At 51.3% G+C, this 19728-nt stretch overlaps 1 protein-coding gene across 3 annotated transcripts in view; it reads left to right on the top strand.

Moving 5' to 3' along the window:
- The first annotated feature begins 9215 nt into the window (after positions 1-9215).
- LOC119955703 (WD repeat-containing protein 38-like) overlaps positions 9216-19728 on the top strand; it is a 44360-nt gene continuing 33847 nt past the window's right edge. For 2 of the 3 annotated variants that reach the window (XM_038782178.1, XM_038782175.1), the window contains exon 1: positions 9216-9239. The gene's annotated coding sequence lies outside the window, so the exon portion shown is untranslated. Of the gene's footprint in view, positions 9240-9532; positions 9594-19728 lie in introns of those variants that run through there. The other variant, XM_038782177.1, reaches the window with a different exon arrangement.

Here is a 19728-nt window from a genome sequence, read left to right as displayed (position 1 = left end):
TAATGTGGACATGCCGAATTTCCTTAGTTTCCTGAGGAAGTATAGGCGCTGTTGTGCTTTCTTGGTGATAGCGTCGACGTGAGTGGACCAGGACAGATTTTTGGTGATGTGCACCACGAGGAATTTGAAACTGCTAACCATCTCCACTTCGGCCCTGTTGATGCTGACAGGGGTGTGTACAGTACTTTGCTTCCTGAAGTCAATGACCAGCTCTTTAGTTTTGCTGGCATTGAGGGAGAGATTGTTGTCATTACACCACTCCACTAGGTTCTCTATCTCCTTCCTGTATTCTGACTCGTCGTTATTCGAGATCCGGCACACTATGGTTGTATCGTCAGCAAACTTGTAGATGGAGTTAAACCAAGTTTTGACACGCAGTCGTGTGTATACAGGGAGTAGAGTAGGGGGCTAAGTATGCAGCCTTGCTGCACCGGGGGCACCGGTATTGAGGACTATTGTGGAGGAGGTGTTGGTGTTCATTCTTACTGATTGTGGTCTGTTGGTCAGAAAATCGAGGATCCAGTTGCAGAGTGGAGAGCCAAGTCTTAGGTTTTGGAGCTTTGATATGAGCTGGGCTGGGATTATGGTGTTGAAGGCAGAGCTGTAGTCAATAAATAGGAGTCTGATGTAGGAGTCCTTGTTTTCGAAATGCTCTCGGGATGAGTGTAGGGCCAGGGAAATGGCCTCAGATGTGGACCGGTTGCGACGGTATGCCAATTGAAGTGGGTCAAGGCGTTCCGGGAGTATGGAGGTGATGCGCTTCATGATCAGCCTCTCGTAGCACTTCATTACAACTGACGTCAGGGCCACCGGGCAGTAGTCATTGAGGCATGTTGCCTGGTTCTTCTTTGGTACCGGTATGATGGTGGTCTTCTTGAAGCAGGTGGGGACCTCGGAGTGGAGTAGGGACAGGTTCAAGATGTCTGTGAATACCTCTGCCAGCTGGTCTGCGCAGGCTCTGAGTGCTCGACCAGGGATCCCGTCCGGGCCCATCTCCTTCCGCGGGTTCATTTTCAGGAAGACCGATCTGACTTCGGAAACTGTGAAGGTGGGTATGGGTGAATTATGGGCTGCTGGGGCACTCGACAGCGGATTGTTGGTTACCTGATCGAACCGAGCATAGAATGCATTAAGTTCATCGGGGAGGGGTGCGCTGCTGCCAGAGATACTGCTCGGCTTCGCTTTGTAGCCCGTTTTGGTGTTTAGTCCTTGCCACAACCGCCGAGAGTCTGTCTGTGACTCTAGCTTAGTTTGATATTCTCTCTTGGCATCTCAGGTGGCTTTGCGGAGGTCGTACCTGGATTTCTTGTATAGGACAGGGTCGTCTGCCTTGAACGCCTCAGATCTGTCCTTCAGTAGGGAGTCAATCTCGCGGTTCAGCCATGGTTTCCGATTGGGGAACGTACGTACTGCTTTCTTTGGCACGCAGTCGTCCAGACATTTGCTGATGGAAGTCTGTGACGGTGGTGGCATACTCATTTAAGTTAGTCGCTGAGTTCTTAAATATGGACCAGTCCACTGTCTCTAAGCAGTCATGTAAGAGCTCTTCTGTCTCCTCGGAACAGCACTGCACAACCGTCTTAGCTGGATTCTCCTGCTTCAGTTTCTGCTTGTAAGCCGGGAGATGGAGCACAGTCTTATGGTCTGATTTCCCAAAATGCGGTCGGGGGATGGAACGGTAGGCGCCTTTGATTTTTGAGTAGCAGTGGTCAAGAGTGTTGTCGCCCCTGGTGGGACAGGAGATGTGTTGGTGGAATTTTGGCAGTACACTCTTGAGGTTGGCCTTGTTGAAGTCTCCGGCCACGATGAACAAGGCCTCCGGGTGATCTGTTTCGTAGTTGTTTATGACTGTGTACAGTTCATCCAGCGCCTTGCTCACTTCTGCCTGGGGTGGGATGTAGACCGCTGTGATAATGGCTGAAGTAGCCATTGGGGAATAGTTTACATTTCCTCACCTTTGTCCCTTGCCCTAGCTCTCAGTTGGCTTGTGATGCAGAGCAAGGCCAACAGTGTGGATTCGATTCCTCTACCGGCTGAGGCTATTCATGAAGCCTTCTCAATCTTACCCCTCGTCTGAGGTGTGGTGATCCTCATGTTAAATCACCACCAGTCAGCTGTCCTATGGTCATTGGGACGATGGTGATTTTACCTTTTACTTTTATTTGGATAAAGAAACTGCATAACTCCTGAACACAATATTCAGTCTAACATGTTAAAACCTTATTAAATCAGGATAACCAACGGTGCAGGACATCACGCCTGAAATATTTACTTCCTTGCATGCAAATGATAGGCAGCTTTAACAAGGAGTAAAATCCAGGATAAAAACTGAGAAATGAACCATTCATCAGAACAAAGACCACTCCACTGGCGCACAAAGAACGTTGGCATCCAAGATGAAGCAAGATCTGAGATGGAGAGCATACTTCAGGATCTTCCAAAGATTCCAATCAATGGAGCAGGCATCTCATTAGTTCCAACTTGCCGACACAACCTAGCTCAGATGGTCAACTACGTAGGCTTCAGCAAGTGGAGGAACAGACCGGCTGACTCAGTCAACCCCAATGTCTCTCAACCGACAACAGGACCACAAAGAACCAGAGGTTGGGAGGCCAACCCAGGCCTGAAGATAGGATTATATGTGTTCCATTGAATCCAAGCTGCCCATTCTCCAGATAGAGACTCCCAAGAAATAGTAGCCAGTTTTCAAACTCAGCTGGGAACACCTCTCACCTCACCGGGGACACCAGGCATAATCGGGCTCCTAACCGGCTCCCCTTTATCCTCACCCGAATTCTTCAGAATGGATGACAGGCCATGCAACAGGAACCCAACCATGTGAAGTTGACCTCCACCAGAGACAGTGCTCTCTCTGCTACAAGAACTTCCTCCTGCACTGCTTTCACCTCCATGAAGATGCCTTGCAACTCTTAAAATTGGGCTTTAACATCCCGCACCGCAGAGACAAGACTATCAGACGGATCACCAGCAGCCTTCATTCATGTCATCAGAGTGGGAAACATCTCAAAGGCAGCAGCTCCACCAAAAACCAGGCCCCACCCCAACTCCCTCAGTTGCCATGAATCACCGAGGAGTAAACCACATTGTTTTGACTCAAAAGTGCTGAAACATTGACCAACAAATCTCAATACATATAAAAGCCATGCAAGCCGATAAAAGGCATAAAAGAGAAGTGAATTAGAGTTCTATAGGAAGTTCTCTGAGCTGGTGGGCCCGGTCTTGGCGAGGGTTTTCAATGAGGCAAGGGACAGAGGGACCCTGCCGCCGACAATGTCACAAGCCACCATATCTCTGATATTGAAGCGGGGTAAAGACCCGGAGGCGTGCAGGTCCTACAGGCCAATCTCCCTGATTAATGTAGACGCCAAGCTCCTGGCAAAGGTACTGGCGGGTAGAATGGAGGACTGCGTACCGGAGGTGATTGGGAAGGATCAAACTGGGTTCGTGAAAGGTAGGCAGCTGGCAGCCAACCTGAGAAGATTACTTAATGTGATAATGATGCCCCCAGTGGGTAGGGAGCTGGAGGTAGTGGTGGCAATGGACGCCGAGAAGGCCTTTGACTGGGTGGAGTGGGACTATCTATGGGAGGTGCTCGGACGGTTTGGGTTCGGGGAGGGATTGGTGGATTGGATCAAATTATTATATCAGGCCCCGAGGGCCAGCGTCAGGACTAACAGAGAAGTGTCAGAGTACTTTAGGTTGTACCGAGGGACCAGACAGGGCTGCCCGCTCTCCCCGCTGCTGTTTGCGCTGGCCATAGAGCTGCTGGCGATTGCGCTGAGAGCCGCAGAGGGATGGAAGGGAATGGTGAGGGGCGGGATAGAACATAGGGTCTCTCTTTATGCAGACGACCTGCTCCTGTATGTGTCGGACCCAGTGGCCGGGATGGGAAGTATACTGGGAATGTTGAGGAAGTTCAGCCAGTTCTCAGGATAAAAATTAAATACGGTCAAGAGTGAAATGTTTGTGGTCCAGGCAAGGGGCTAGGAGAACAGATCGAGAGGGCTACCGTTTAGGCTGGTTGAGGAAGATTTCCGGTATTTGGGAATCCAGGTGGTACGAGACTGGGGCCGGCTGCATAAGTTAAATTTGGCCAGGGTGGTGGAGCAAATGAAGGGAGAGTTTCGGAGATGGGATGCACTCCCGCTGTCGTTGGCAGGGAGGGTGCAGACTGTAAAGATGACAATCCTCCCTCGATTTCTGTTTATTTTTCAGTGCCTCCCGATCTTTATCCCACAGTCCTTCTTCAAAAGAGTTAATGGGATGATCATGAGCTTTGTCTGGGCGGGAAAATCCCCGCAGGTGAAGAAGGCGATGTTGGAGAGGAACCGCAGCGAGGGAGGGCTGGCTTTGCCGAGTCTGATTAATTATTACTGGGCGGCCAACATCGCTATGATAAGGAAGTGGATGGTGGGTACGGGGTCTATCTGGGAGCGGGTGGAGGCGGCTTCGTGCAGGGGCTCCAGCTTGGCAGCCCTGGTCACGGCTCCTCTACTGCTGCCGCCGGCCAAGTACACCACCAGCTCGGTAGTGGTGGCGACCCTGCAGATATGGGGCCAGTGGAGGAGGCATGTAGGGGAGATGGGGGCGTCTGTCTGGGCGCCAATCTGCGACAACCATCGGTTTGCCCCCGGCAGTATGGATGGGGGGTTCCGAGTATGGTGGCGGACGGGGGTGGGAAGGGTGGGTGATATGTTCCTGGAAGGGAGCTTTGCGAGTTTGAGGAACTTGGAGGTGAAATTTGGGTTGGTAAGGGGAAATGACTTTAGATACCTACAGTTGCGGGACTTTGTTCGTAGACAGGTCCCATCTTTCCCACGCCTCCCGCCAATGGGGATCCTAGACAGAATAGTCTCTAGGAGGGAAGAAGGGGAGGGTAGAGTCTCGGGTATTTATAAGGTGCTCATGAGGGAGGAAGGGTCCCAGACAGAGGAACTGAAACTTAAATGGGAGGAGGAGCTAGGTGGGGAAATGGAGGATGGGCTGTGGGCAGAGGCCCTGAGTAGGGTAAATTCGACCGCGACATGTGCTAGGCTCGGGCTGATTCAGTTTAAGGTCGTTCACCGGGCCCATATGACGGTGGCTCGGATGAGCAAATTCTTCGGGATAGAGGACAAATGCGCTAGGTGCGCGGGAGGACCAGCGAACCACATTCACATGTTTTGGGCATGCCCTAAGCTGAGGGGGTACTGGGAGGGTTTTGCGGGGGTCATGTCCCGGGTGCTAAAAACAAGGGTGGTGATGAGTCCAGGGGTGACAATTTTTGGGGTTTCGGAAGACCCGGGGGTCCAGGGGGAGAAAGAGGCCGATGTTTTGACCTTTGCTTCCCTGATAGCCCGGCGACCAATACTATTGGCGTGGAGGGACTCAAAGCCCCCGAAGACGGAGTTGTGGCTTGCGGACATGTCGAGTTTCCTGGGGATGGAAAAAATTAAGTTCGCCTTGAGGGGATCTGTGGAGGGGTTCGCCCGGAGGTGGCAACCATTTATTGACTTCTTTGCGGGAGAGTGAGCGTCAGCAGGGGGTGGGGGTAGAGGGGGTGTAGAGTAGAGTAGGAGGGAAAATATGGCGGGTAGTACCGGTGGGAGAGGAGCGGGCTTGTGCAGTATGTTACGATGGAAGTATTGAAAGTACATGGATGTTTGCACATTTTTGCCTTTTTTGCTTTCTTTCTGATGATGTCTGTAACTGTTTATAAAGCCAAAAACTACCTCAATAAAATTGTTTATTTAAAAAAAAAGAGATGTGAATGAGGAGAAAAATAAAGATTGAAAGTGAGCGGAGCTGGAGTTCTCAAAAACGCAGCTGCTCCCGTGCTCACATCACGTGGTCCCCTAATGTTGAACATTAACAGCCAACATCACCAAAGCTACAGATCTGATGGAATAGGACCTAAATCCACCCTGTCTGACTCAGCTGGGAGACTTTAAAAAATTGTATCAGAAACGTTGGCATGAATCTAGAACCAAAGTCATTATAAAATGGCTCGGAATTTGTGGTTTGAGGATGCCACAGCCAAAGTTTTACTCATGCGAAGGATACCCGCATAAATGTTCCAATTTTCATAGCCTCCACTCTGCAATTGCTCACCCCAACACTGATGCAATCGCTCATTTCACTTGTGAGGGAGAAGATATAAATCCCAACATAGTCTGGGCCTTACACTCGCAGCTGAATCACTGCACAAAATATTTAAAACCTGCAACATGTGTTTTATAGTATTGCCGATTCTGTCATGAGCTCACATTAAAGTATGGATCACATTAAAACTTTTTTAAAAATAAATTTAGAGTACCCAATTCATTTTTTCCAATTGAGGGGCAATTTATCGTGGCCAATCCACCTAACCTGCACATCTTTGGATTGTGGGGGCGAAACCCACGCAGACATGGGGAGAATGTGCAATCTCCACACGGACAGTGACCCAGAGCCGGGATCGAACCTGGGACCTCGGTGCCGTGAGGCAGCTGTGCTAACCACTGGGATCACATTAAAGCTTGTACAAAAATATTTGTAATCACATTGAACTGACCGTCGAATATTAGTTAGTATAACAGTTCGCACCAATAGATACACAACAGACTGGAAATGTTACATTTACTGCCCGGATAGGTGAACCAATAAGTCGCCTTGCTGACTATTGAATGTAAGAATTCCAATTTAAGTGAATCCCTTCACATTCAGCGTTCCATCTTCTGCTGCTGTCACCAGTAGAATTGTAACCAGAGAGAATGAGGGGGCTAATGTGCTCCTTCAGGGGAAAGATTTGGAGCCCATTTCTTGAACCCTACAAGTGCAGCCTTTTTTTGGTAAATATTTCTAATATAAAAATATGGTAAAAAACATTTTTAAATTTATATACAAAAACATAATCAAGAACAGCCCCCCAAACCCCCTACCCCTCCTAACAGCTGACAGTGATCAGCTCTTTAAGATACATAACAAAAGGTTGCCTTCTTATAGAGAAGCTCCCAATCGACCCCCTCAGCGTGTGTTTAACTTTCTCCAAATACAAAAACTCCCCCAGCCACACCGAGGCACTGGGTGGAGAAGCTGACCTCCACTTCAACAGAACCCGCCTACGAGCAATCAGCGAGGCAAAGGTTAAAACAGGGGTGGGCAAACTTTTCCGTGCAAGGGCCACATTCAGAAATTCACAATTTTAAAGGGCCGCATAGTATATTAAGTAAAATAATTAATATTTAAAATAGCCAAAATAAAAGGTTTTTAAAGAAAAAAAAAGCAATTAATTTTTATTAATTAATATTTTAAAGTAGAAACTTCACATGAAACACATGTTGTGCCGAGCAATGATCACCCTACTCAAGTCAACCCTATACCAGTAATCCAACAGCCCCCCCCATTAACCTTAAAATTAAAAAAAAAAAATCTTGGTGGGCCGCATAAAGACCTTTGGCGGGCCGCATGCGGCCCGCGGGCCGTAGTTTGCCCACCCCTGGGTTAAAACATCTGACCCCATTCCAGCTCCCTGCTTACGATTACTGACACGGTGCTGAAGAAAGAGCCTAAACGTTCACTAGCTTAGGACATGGCCAGACCAATATGTACGTGATTCACTGGGTCCCTCCCACACCCCTCGGACTTATCCTCTATCCCCTCAAACACCCGACTCATCCTTTTTTAAAAAATTACTTGATCGGAGTTACAAAGCCAGAGCAGAGTGTGGACAGGGGCAAACACCCAATCCAGCTCCTTACGCGCTCCAAAATCCAACCCAAACTGAATCCAACTCACGATCCCCACAGAAGAGACATACCAGATCCAGGCATTACACCTGACCTCACGCTCATCTTAGCCAAAAGGCCGAGAAGCCGTCACCCGACGTGTCACCACATAACTCCATAAACCTGAGCTCATCCCAAATGCTGCATCCATATCCTGACTAGCCCCAAACCTGTTCACTCATCAGCCTGAGCTCACTAACACATATTGGTCCTGATCCTGCAGCCCCTCAGCTTGAACATTCTTGCCCAAATCCCTCGGGAACCTCTTCCCCTCCCGATCTTTGCAACTTTCTCCAGCCTGGCAATCCTATTTCACTGCAATCCTCCAGTTCTGACTGCCGATTAATCCTTTTTTTTAATTGTGCCACCATTGATGACCATGTTTACAACTCCCTCTTAAGTTCCTTCCCTGAATCTCTCCATCTCACAACCTCCTTCTCCTCCCTGAATCTCTCCACCTCCTCCCTGAATTTCTCCATTTCTAGACCTCCTTCCTCCCTGAATCTCTTCATCTCGAGACCTCCATCTCTCCTCCCTGAATCTCTCCATCTCTAGACCTCTCTCCTCCCTGAGACCTCTCCATCTCCCCAGCTCCTTCTCTCCTCCCTGAATCTCTCTACCTCCCTTCTCCCTGAATCTCTTCCATCTCGCCACCCTGACCCTCACTATCTCTCCACCTCCTTCACTCCTCCCTAAATCTCTTCATCTCTCCACCTCCTTCCCCGCCCTGAATCTCTCCATATCATCACCCCTGTCTCTCCTCCCTCAATCTCTCCATTTTGTTACTGCCCTCTCTCATCCCTGAATCTCTCCACCTCTTTCTCGCATCCCTGACTCTCCATCTCTCCACCTCCTTCCTGAATCTTTCCATCTCGTTACATCTCTCTCTCTCCCCTTAATCTCTCCATCTCACCAGCTCTCTGTCTCCTCCCTGAATTTCTCTCAATACCTCCCTCACCTCACTGAATCCCACCACCTCCCTTCCCCCTCCTCCCTGAATCTCTCTCCATCTCGCTACCTCTCCTCCCTGAATCTTGCCCCCCTCCCCCTCTCCTCCTTTAAGACACTTTTAAAAGATGCCTCTTTCAGCAAGCTTTTGTTCAGGTGTTGGAAAAATTCTTACATGTTTCGGTGCCAAATTTGGTTTGATAACTTTTGTGTGAAGCGCCTTGGAACATTGTACAACATTAAGGTGCTATAGAAATGCAGGTTGTTGTTTAGGTTCCATCTGTCCTGATTCTGCTTTTATTCAGCATGGCTGATTCCCTTTCTCATTAGTTGCCCAATGTTTTATGCCACCTGACGTTTTGTATTTAAATCATCAGGTGATAATATCTTTCACAGTTTACAACCTTCAAATGACCATAACCCTGTGGCATGAGTGACTGCCAGTGACACAAGTTGTGATATCATAATCATCAGCAATCACTTCACTTTTAAACTTAGTCTCTCAGAGATACAATAAAGGGACAGGTAATATTGATGTAAATTATGGAGTTTTTATAACTATTATTAAGAATAAGATGCATTGAGTTAGGACATTGTATACTCCACTCCAAGCCCAAGGCTTGAATCCAGTGCAGTAAAATGAGAGCAATCTCCCTTTCCTGGTTGGTGCAATTCTCGTTCTGAGTGGACATTGAACCACACCACAAAATGGTTTGCAAATTGGCAAACCCACTTGAGAGAGAGGTCTCGGCAATGGAGAAAACGGTGCTCACCTAAGGTTGGGAATAATGGAGAGGGTTTTATTCCACGCCTAATCAGAGCCCTAAATATTGTCCTCAAGCTGAGATCAGCTGAGAAGGAAGAATGATTTGCGTTGATGTATGTATCGCCTGATTATATCTCAAAGTGTTTCACATGCAGTGAATTTCTCTGATGTGCCGCAACTGCTATTTGGCAAAAGCTGGTGGAGACCAACAATGAACGTGGGATTTTCAGATTTAGTAACCAATTCCATTCCATTGCCACCAGCTCCATCTTCCCCTCTTGTTCTGACCTGAGGTGAAAGAGAATGTTCACAAACTTTACATCCAAACTGACCCCGAGCTGACCCCATGTTTTCTCCATCACCTTGGCCTGAATTTTAAATTGGTGATGTAACCCAAGCAAGATAGCGGGTTTTATTATTTATTTATTTAAATTTAGAGTATCCAATTTTTCTTCCAATGAAGGGGCAATTTAGCGAGTCAATCAACCTACCCTGCACATGTTTAGGTTGTGGGAGTAAGATACACACAGACATGGGGAGAATGTGCAAACTCCACACGGACAGTGACCCAGGGCAGGAATCGTACCTGGGTCCTCGGCATTGAAAGGCAGCAGTGCTAACCACTGCGCCACCGTGCCGCCACAAGATAATGTTGATAAGGTGTTAATGCACCGGACAGCAAATTAAGGCACGACCAGCATGTAACATACCTATCAGGTGGGTCTCTGTGCGGGAAGGGGTGGGAATGTGTCAGGGGCCGGGGTTTCGAAAGGGGAAGAGGCTTTTCGCTGAAGCCTGCCAGGAATTTTGCGGGAGCTTGAGGGAGCTGTGTGACTGAAGACTGCTCTGTGTGGGAGCTATGTGACTGAAGACTGCTCTGTGTGGGAGCTGTGTGACTGAAGACTGCTCTCTGTGGGAGCTGTGTGACTGAAGACTGCTCTGAGGGAGCTGTGTGACTGAAGACTGCTCTCTGTGGGAGCTGTGTGACTGAAGAATGCTTTGAGGGAGCTGTGTGACTGAAGACTGCTCTGTGTGGGAGCTGTGTGACTGAAGACTGCTCTGTGTGGGAGCTGTGTGACTGAAGACTGCTCTGTGTGGGAGCTGTGTGACTGAAGAATGCTTTGAGGGAGCTGTGTGACTGAAGACTGCTCTGTGTGGGAGCTGTGTGACTGAAGACTGCTCTCTGGGAGCTGTGTGACTGAAGACTGCTCTGTGTGGGAACTGTGTGACTGAAGACTGCTCTCTGGGAGCTGTGCGACTGAAGACTGCTCTCTGAGGGAGCTGTGTGGCTGAAGACTGCTCTCTGTGGGAACTGTGTGACTGAAGACTGCTCTCTGGGAGCTGTGTGACTGAAGACTGCTCTGTGTGGGAGCTGTGTGACTGAAGACTGCTCTGTGTGGGAGCTGTGTGACTGTAGACTGCTCTCTGGGAGCTGTGTGACTGAAGACTGCTCTGTGTGGGAGCTGTGTGGCTGAAGACTGCTCTGTGTGGGAGCTGTGTGACTGAAGACTGCTCTCTGGGAGCTGTGCGACTGAAGACAGCTCTGTGTGGGAGCTGTGTGACTGAAGACTGCTCTCTGTGGGAACTGTGTGACTGAAGACTGCTCTGTGTGGGAGCTGTGTGACTGAAGACTGCTCTGTGTGGGAGCTGTGTGGCTGAAGACTGCTCTCTGAGGGAGCTGTGTGACTGAAGACTGCTCTGCGTGGGAGTTGTGTGACTGAAGACTGCTCTGTGTGGGAGCTGTGTGACTGAAGACTGCTCTCTGGGAGCTGTGTGACTGAAGACTGCTCTGTGTGGGAGCTGTGTGGCTGAAGACTGCCCTGTGTGGGAGCGGTGTGACTGAAGACTGCTCTGTGTGGGAGCTGTGTGACTGTAGACTGCTCTCTGGGAGCTTTGTGACTGAAGACTGCTCTGTGTGGGAGCTGTGTGACTGAAGACTGCTCTGTGTGGGAGCTGTGTGGCTGAAGACTGCTCTGTGTGGGAGCTGTGTGACTGAAGACTGCTCTGTGTGGGAGCTGTGTGACTGAAGACTGCTCTCTGGGAGCTGTGTGACTGAAGACTGCTCTGTGTGGGAGCTGTGTGGCTGAAGACTGCTCTGTGTGGGAGCTGTGTGACTGAAGACTGCTCTCTGGGAGCTGTGCGACTGAAGACAGCTCTGTGTGGGAGCTGTGTGACTGAAGACTGCTCTGTGTGGGAGCTGTGTGACTGAAGACTGCTCTGTGTGGGAGCTGTGTGGCTGAAGACTGCTCTCTGGGAGCTGTGTGACTGAAGACTGCTCTCTGGGAGCTGTGTGACTGAAGACTGCTCTGTGTGGGAGCTGTGTGACTGTAGACTGCTCTCTGGGAGCTGTGTGACTGAAGACTGCTCTGTGTGGGAGCTGTGTGACTGAAGAATGCTCTGTGTGGGAGCTGTGTGGCTGAAGACTGCTCTCTGAGGGAGCTGTGTGACTGAAGACTGCTCTGTGTGGGAGCTGTGTGACTGAAGACTGCTCTGTGTGGGAGCTGTGTGACTGAAGACTGCTCTCTGGGAGCTGTGTGACTGAAGACTGCTCTGAGGGAGCTGTGTGACTGAAGACTGCTCTGTGTGGGAGCTGTGTGACTGAAGACTGCTCTGTGTGGGAGCTGTGTGACTGAAGACTGCTCTCTGGGAGCTGTGTGACTGAAGACTGCTCTCTGGGAGCTGTGTGACTGAAGACTGCTCTTTGTGGGAGCTGTGTGACTGAAGACTGCTCTGTGTGGGAGCTGTGTGACTGAAGACTGCTCTGTGTGGGAGCGGTGTGACTGAAGACTGCTCTGTGTGGGAGCTGTGCGACTGAAGACTGCTCTCTGAGGGAGCTGTGTGACTGAAGACTGCTCTGTGTGGGAGCTGTGTGGCTGAAGACTGCTCTGTGTGGGAGCGGTGTGACTGAAGACTGCTCTGTGTGGGAGCTGTGTGACTGAAGACTGCTCTCTGGGAGCTGTGTGACTGAAGACTGCTCTGTGTGGGAGCTGTGTGACTGAAGACTGCTCTGTGTGGGAGCGGTGTGACTGAAGACTGCTCTGTGTGGGAGCTGTGTGACTGAAGACTGCTCTCTGGGAGCTGTGTGACTGAAGACTGCTCTGTGTGGGAGCTGTGTGACTGAAGACTGCTCTGAGGGAGCTGTGTGACTGAAGACTGCTCTGTGTGGGAGCTGTGTGACTGAAGACTGCTCTGAGTGAGCTGTGTGACTGAAGACTGCTCTCTGAGTGAGCTGTGTGACTGAAGACTGCTCTGTGTGGGAGCGGTGTGACTGAAGACTGCTCTCAGGGAGCTGTGTGACTGAAGATTGCTCTCTGGGAGCGGTGTGACTGAAGACTGCTCTGTGTGGGAGCGGTGTGACTGAAGACTGCTCTGTGAGGGAGCTGTGTGACTGAAGACTGCTCTCTGGGAGCTGTGCGACTGAAGACTGCTCTGTGTGGGAGCTGTGTGACTGAAGACTGCTCTCTGGGAGCTGTGTGACTGAAGACTGCTCTGTGAGGGAGCTGTGTGACTGAAGACTGCTCTCTGTGGGAGCTGTGTGACTGAAGACTGCTCTGTGCGGGAGCTGTGTGACTGAAGACTGCTCTCTGGGAGCTGTGTGACTGAAGACTGCTCTGTGAGGGAGCTGTGTGACTGAAGGTTGCTCTGTGTGGGAGCTATGTGACTGAAGACTGCTCTGGGAGGGAGCTGTGTGACTGAAGACTGCTCTGTGTGAGAGCTGTGTGACTGAAGACTGCTCTCTGGGAGCTGTGTGACTGAAGACTGCTCTGTGAGGGAGCTGTGTGACTGAAGATTGCTCTGTGTGGGAGCTATGTGACTGAAGACTGCTCTGGGAGGGAGCTGTGTGACTGAAGACTGCTCTGTGTGAGAGCTGTGTGACTGAAGACTGCTCTCTGGGAGCTGTGTGACTGAAGACTGCTCTGTGCGGGAGCTATGTGACTGAAGACTGCTCTGTGTGGGAGCTGTGTGACTGAAGACTGCTCTCAGGGAGCTGTGTGACTGAAGACTGCTCTGTGCGGGAGCTGTGTGACTGAAGACTGGTCTCTGAGTGAGCTGTGTGACTGAAGACTGCTCTCTGTGGGAGCTGTGTGACTGAAGACTGCTCTCTGTGGGAGCTGTGTGACTGAAGACTGCTCTCTGTCTGGGTGACTGAAGACTGCTCTCTGAGGGAGCTGTGTGACTGAAGACTGCTCTCTGGGAGCTGTGCGACTGAAGACTGCTCTCTGTGGGAGCTGTGTGACTGAAGACTGCTCTGTGTGGGAGCTGTGCGACTGAAGACTGCTCTCTGAGTGAGCTGTGTGACTGAAGACTGCTCTCTGTCTGGGTGACTGAAGACTGCTCTGTGTGGGAGCTGTGTGACTGAAGACTGCTCTCTGTGGGAGCTGTGTGACTGAAGACTGCTCTCTGGGAGCTGTGCGACTGAAGACTGCTCTCTGTGGGAGCTGTGTGACTGAAGACTGCTCTCTGTGGGAGCTGTGTGACTGAAGACTGCTCTGTGTGGGAGCTGTGTGACTGAAGACTGCTCTGTGTGGGAGCTGTGTGACTGAAGACTGCTCTCTGAGTGGGAGCTGTGTGACTGAAGACTGCTCTCTGTCTGGGTGACTGAAGACTGCTCTCTGAGGGAGCTGTGTGACTGAAGACTGCTCTCTGGGAGCTGTGCGACTGAAGACTGCTCTCTGTGGGAGCTGTGTGACTGAAGACTGCTCTGTGTGGGAGCTGTGCGACTGAAGACTGCTCTCTGAGTGAGCTGTGTGACTGAAGACTGCTCTCTGTCTGGGTGACTGAAGACTGCTCTGTGTGGGAGCTGTGTGACTGAAGACTGCTCTCTGTGGGAGCTGTGTGACTGAAGACTGCTCTCTGGGAGCTGTGCGACTGAAGACTGCTCTCTGTGGGAGCTGTGTGACTGAAGACTGCTCTCTGTGGGAGCTGTGTGACTGAAGACTGCTCTGTGTGGGAGCTGTGTGACTGAAGACTGCTCTGTGTGGGAGCTGTGTGACTAAAGACTGCTCTCTGAGTGGGAGCTGTGTGACTGAAGACTGCTCTCTGTGGGAACTGTGTGACTGAAGACTGCTCTCTGTGGGAACTGTGTGACTGAAGACTGCTCTCTGAGTGGGAGCTGTGTGACTGAAGACTGCTCTGTGTGGGAGCTGTGTGACTGAAGACTGCTCTCTGAGTGGGAGCTGTGTGACTGAAGACTGCTCTCTGAGGGAGCTGTGTGACTGAAGACTGCTCTCTGGGAGCTGTGTGACTGAAGACTGCTCTCTGGGAGCTGTGTGACTGAAGACTGCTCTGTGTGGGAGCTGTGTGACTGAAGACTGCTCTGTGTGGGAGCTGTGTGACTGAAGACTGCTCTGTGTGGGAGCGGTGTGACTGAAGACTGCTCTGTGTGGGAGCTGTGCGACTGAAGACTGCTCTCTGAGGGAGCTGTGTGACTGAAGACTGCTCTGTGTGGGAGCTGTGTGGCTGAAGACTGCTCTGTGTGGGAGCGGTGTGACTGAAGACTGCTCTGTGTGGGAGCTGTGTGACTGAAGACTGCTCTCTGGGAGCTGTGTGACTGAAGACTGCTCTGTGTGGGAGCTGTGTGACTGAAGACTGCTCTGTGTGGGAGCGGTGTGACTGAAGACTGCTCTGTGTGGGAGCTGTGTGACTGAAGACTGCTCTCTGGGAGCTGTGTGACTGAAGACTGCTCTGTGTGGGAGCTGTGTGACTGAAGACTGCTCTGAGGGAGCTGTGTGACTGAAGACTGCTCTGTGTGGGAGCTGTGTGACTGAAGACTGCTCTGAGTGAGCTGTGTGACTGAAGACTGCTCTCTGAGTGAGCTGTGTGACTGAAGACTGCTCTGTGTGGGAGCGGTGTGACTGAAGACTGCTCTCAGGGAGCTGTGTGACTGAAGATTGCTCTCTGGGAGCGGTGTGACTGAAGACTGCTCTGTGTGGGAGCGGTGTGACTGAAGACTGCTCTGTGAGGGAGCTGTGTGACTGAAGACTGCTCTCTGGGAGCTGTGCGACTGAAGACTGCTCTGTGTGGGAGCTGTGTGACTGAAGACTGCTCTCTGGGAGCTGTGTGACTGAAGACTGCTCTGTGAGGGAGCTGTGTGACTGAAGACTGCTCTCTGTGGGAGCTGTGTGACTGAAGACTGCTCTGTGCGGGAGCTGTGTGACTGAAGACTGCTCTCTGGGAGCTGTGTGACTGAAGACTGCTCTGTGAGGGAGCTGTGTGACTGAAGGTTGCTCTGTGTGGGAGCTATGTGACTGAAGACTGCTCTGGGAGGGAGCTGTGTGACTGAAGACTGCTCTGTGTGAGAGCTGTGTGACTGAAGACTGCTCTCTGGGAGCTGTGTGACTGAAGACTGCTCTGTGAGGGAGCTGTGTGACTGAAGATTGCTCTGTGTGGGAGCTATGTGACTGAAGACTGCTCTGGGAGGGAGCTGTGTGACTGAAGACTGCTCTGTGTGAGAGCTGTGTGACTGAAGACTGCTCTCTGGGAGCTGTGTGACTGAAGACTGCTCTGTGCGGGAGCTATGTGACTGAAGACTGCTCTGTGTGGGAGCTGTGTGACTGAAGACTGCTCTCAGGGAGCTGTGTGACTGAAGACTGCTCTGTGCGGGAGCTGTGTGACTGAAGACTGGTCTCTGAGTGAGCTGTGTGACTGAAGACTGCTCTCTGTGGGAGCTGTGTGACTGAAGACTGCTCTCTGTGGGAGCTGTGTGACTGAAGACTGCTCTCTGTCTGGGTGACTGAAGACTGCTCTCTGAGGGAGCTGTGTGACTGAAGACTGCTCTCTGGGAGCTGTGCGACTGAAGACTGCTCTCTGTGGGAGCTGTGTGACTGAAGACTGCTCCGTGTGGGAGCTGTGCGACTGAAGACTGCTCTCTGAGTGAGCTGTGTGACTGAAGACTGCTCTCTGTCTGGGTGACTGAAGACTGCTCTGTGTGGGAGCTGTGTGACTGAAGACTGCTCTCTGTGGGAGCTGTGTGACTGAAGACTGCTCTCTGGGAGCTGTGCGACTGAAGACTGCTCTCTGTGGGAGCTGTGTGACTGAAGACTGCTCTCTGTGGGAGCTGTGTGACTGAAGACTGCTCTGTGTGGGAGCTGTGTGACTGAAGACTGCTCTGTGTGGGAGCTGTGTGACTGAAGACTGCTCTCTGAGTGGGAGCTGTGTGACTGAAGACTGCTCTCTGTCTGGGTGACTGAAGACTGCTCTCTGAGGGAGCTGTGTGACTGAAGACTGCTCTCTGGGAGCTGTGCGACTGAAGACTGCTCTCTGTGGGAGCTGTGTGACTGAAGACTGCTCTGTGTGGGAGCTGTGCGACTGAAGACTGCTCTCTGAGTGAGCTGTGTGACTGAAGACTGCTCTCTGTCTGGGTGACTGAAGACTGCTCTGTGTGGGAGCTGTGTGACTGAAGACTGCTCTCTGTGGGAGCTGTGTGACTGAAGACTGCTCTCTGGGAGCTGTGCGACTGAAGACTGCTCTCTGTGGGAGCTGTGTGACTGAAGACTGCTCTCTGTGGGAGCTGTGTGACTGAAGACTGCTCTGTGTGGGAGCTGTGTGACTGAAGACTGCTCTGTGTGGGAGCTGTGTGACTAAAGACTGCTCTCTGAGTGGGAGCTGTGTGACTGAAGACTGCTCTCTGTGGGAACTGTGTGACTGAAGACTGCTCTCTGTGGGAACTGTGTGACTGAAGACTGCTCTCTGAGTGGGAGCTGTGTGACTGAAGACTGCTCTGTGTGGGAGCTGTGTGACTGAAGACTGCTCTCTGAGTGGGAGCTGTGTGACTGAAGACTGCTCTCTGAGGGAGCTGTGTGACTGAAGACTGCTCTGTGTGGGAGCTGTGTGACTGAAGACTGCCCTGTGTGGGAGCTGTGTGACTGAAGACTGCTCTCTGAGTGGGAGCTGTGCGACTGAAGACTGCTCTGTGTGGGAGCTGTGCGACTGAAGACTGCTCTCTGAGTGAGCTGTGTGACTGAAGACTGCTCTCTGAGGGAGCTGTGTGACTGAAGACTGCTCTCTGGGAGCTGTGTGACTGAAGACTGCTCTGTGTGGGAGCTGTGTGACTGAAGACTGCTCTCTGTCTGGGTGACTGAAGACGGAGTAGTTATCCCTCGCTGAAGATAGTGCCCGATACTAATGGAGCTACCTAAAATGGAGCTATGTCTGGCGGCCCAGTCTCAACTCAGGACACAATGGACTCGGTGAAGCAGTGTGATTCATGCCAGGAGAATCAAAAGCCATCTGCTTCGGCCTCCCTACATTCGTGGGAGTGGCCAGGCTGGCCATGGGTGCGAGTGCAGGCGGACTTTGTTGGGATTTGTATGGGTTAAATGTGTTTGATCCTGCTAGACGCACACTCCAAATGGTTGGAGATAAACCACACGGTCTCCACGACCTCCCACATTACAGTGGAGAAATTCGGACAGTGTCTGCACGCAGGGAATACCAGAAGTCCTTGTTTCCGACAGCGGTACTGCCTTCACCAGCGGCGAGTTCCAAAGGTACGTGCTATCCAATGGCAGCAGACACATCAGAACGGCACCTAATCTCCCATCGACAAACGGGCTGGTGGAACGGGCAGTGCAGACGTTTAAAACTGGCGTAAAGAAACAACCTGCGGCATCCACAGAGACCAAATCGGCACAATTTCTATTCGGCTATAGGACCAACAACAACAGGAACTCCCCCAACAGAACTGTTAATGGGACAGCGGTTTGTCCGAGACTAAACCGACTGTTCCCAAACCTGACGGGGAGGGCGGAGTCCCAACAAGGGAACCAGAAAAGAAATTACAACTCTGTGAGAACTGAAGGAACATTCAAGACAGGTGTTCTGGTTTATCTGAGGAACTTCGGAGATTGTTCCAGCTGGGTCCCTGGAATCATAATGTCAAAAATAGGGTGACATGGTGGCACAATGGTTAGCACTGCTGCCTCACCGCACCAGGGACCCGGGTTCAGTACTGACCTTGGCCTGCAGTTTGCACTTTCTCCGCGTGACTGCGTGGGTTTCCTCCGGATGCTTCGTTTTCGTCTCACAGTCCAAAGATGTGCAGGTTAGGTGGGTTGGCCCATAGTGTCCAACGATTAGGTGGGGTTATGGAGATAGGGCAGGGGAGTGGACTTTGGTAGGGTGCATTTTTGGAGGGTTGGTGCATACTCAATGGGCTGAATGGCCTCCTTCTGCACTGTAGGGATTCTATGATGACTGGTGTCCTACAAAGTGGCAGCAGGTCCTACAGTGTCCTACAAAGGGGCAGCAGGATAGCATGGTGGTTAGCATAAATGCTTCACAGCTCCAGGGTCCCAGGTTCGATTCCCGGCTGGGTCACTGTCTGTGTGGAGTCTGCACGTCCTCCCCCTGTGTGCGTGGGTTTCCTCCGGGTGCTCCGGTTTCCTCCCACAGTCCAAAGATGTGCGGGTTAGGTGGATTGGCCATGCTAAATTGCCCGTAGTGTCCTAATAAAAGTAAGGTTAAGGGGGGGGTTGTTGGGTTACGGGTATAGGGTGGATACGTGGGTTTGAATAGGGTGGTCATGGCTCGGCACAACATTGAGGGCCGAAGGGCCTGTTCTGTGCTGTACTGTTCTATTCTATTCTAAAGTGAAGGTGCAGGATAGGGTCGCGAGGAAACACCCAGAACATCTCAGAAATAGGGAGCCTGTCCCCAAGAAAGTCTCATTACCGACCAGGTAGCTGGCCGTCACTAATACGGGGCAACAGCCCAAAACAAATCCTGCCTCCATCTCCCTTGATAGCGAAGGCACTGATTCCGAGATGGAGGCAGGGGAAGCTGGTTTGCTGCCTGAAGCAGACGCCAAGGGGACTCTGCGCCAGTTACTCTTCGACGCTCTCTCGAGAAGCAAAGGTCTCCAATTTGGTTCACATCTCCAGATCCTGTTCCACCCTTGACAGATCTCACCAATTGTTAAGCGGCGGAAGAGATTTCCTCACTGCAGGAGCACTGAGGGAGAAACAGACTTTGGGGGGACGGTGGGGGGGGGGATGTTACGGTGGCCACGAAGGACAGGGGAGTGTGTTAATAGAATACAAATTCCCCTATTGAGCGGGTGGTGGCTCGCCCAATGGGAAATGTAAAGCGGGAGCTTAAATCCCGCTGATCCAACCCAGGCTGGTGTCCCATAGGTCCCTGGGCTTGGACTAGAGTGCTGTTAGCCACTGCACTGGCCTTTTCTGTTACCTTAACAAAAGGGTTTTGTGCTGGAAGACTGACATTGGTGAAGTTATGACAGTGACAGAA

The sequence above is a fragment of the Scyliorhinus canicula genome, chromosome 21, assembly GCF_902713615.1.
Source record: "Scyliorhinus canicula chromosome 21, sScyCan1.1, whole genome shotgun sequence".
Taxonomy (NCBI): domain Eukaryota; kingdom Metazoa; phylum Chordata; class Chondrichthyes; order Carcharhiniformes; family Scyliorhinidae; genus Scyliorhinus; species Scyliorhinus canicula.
Note: the sequence above shows the minus strand (reverse complement) of the source record. Positions and strands in the feature narration are given on the sequence as shown.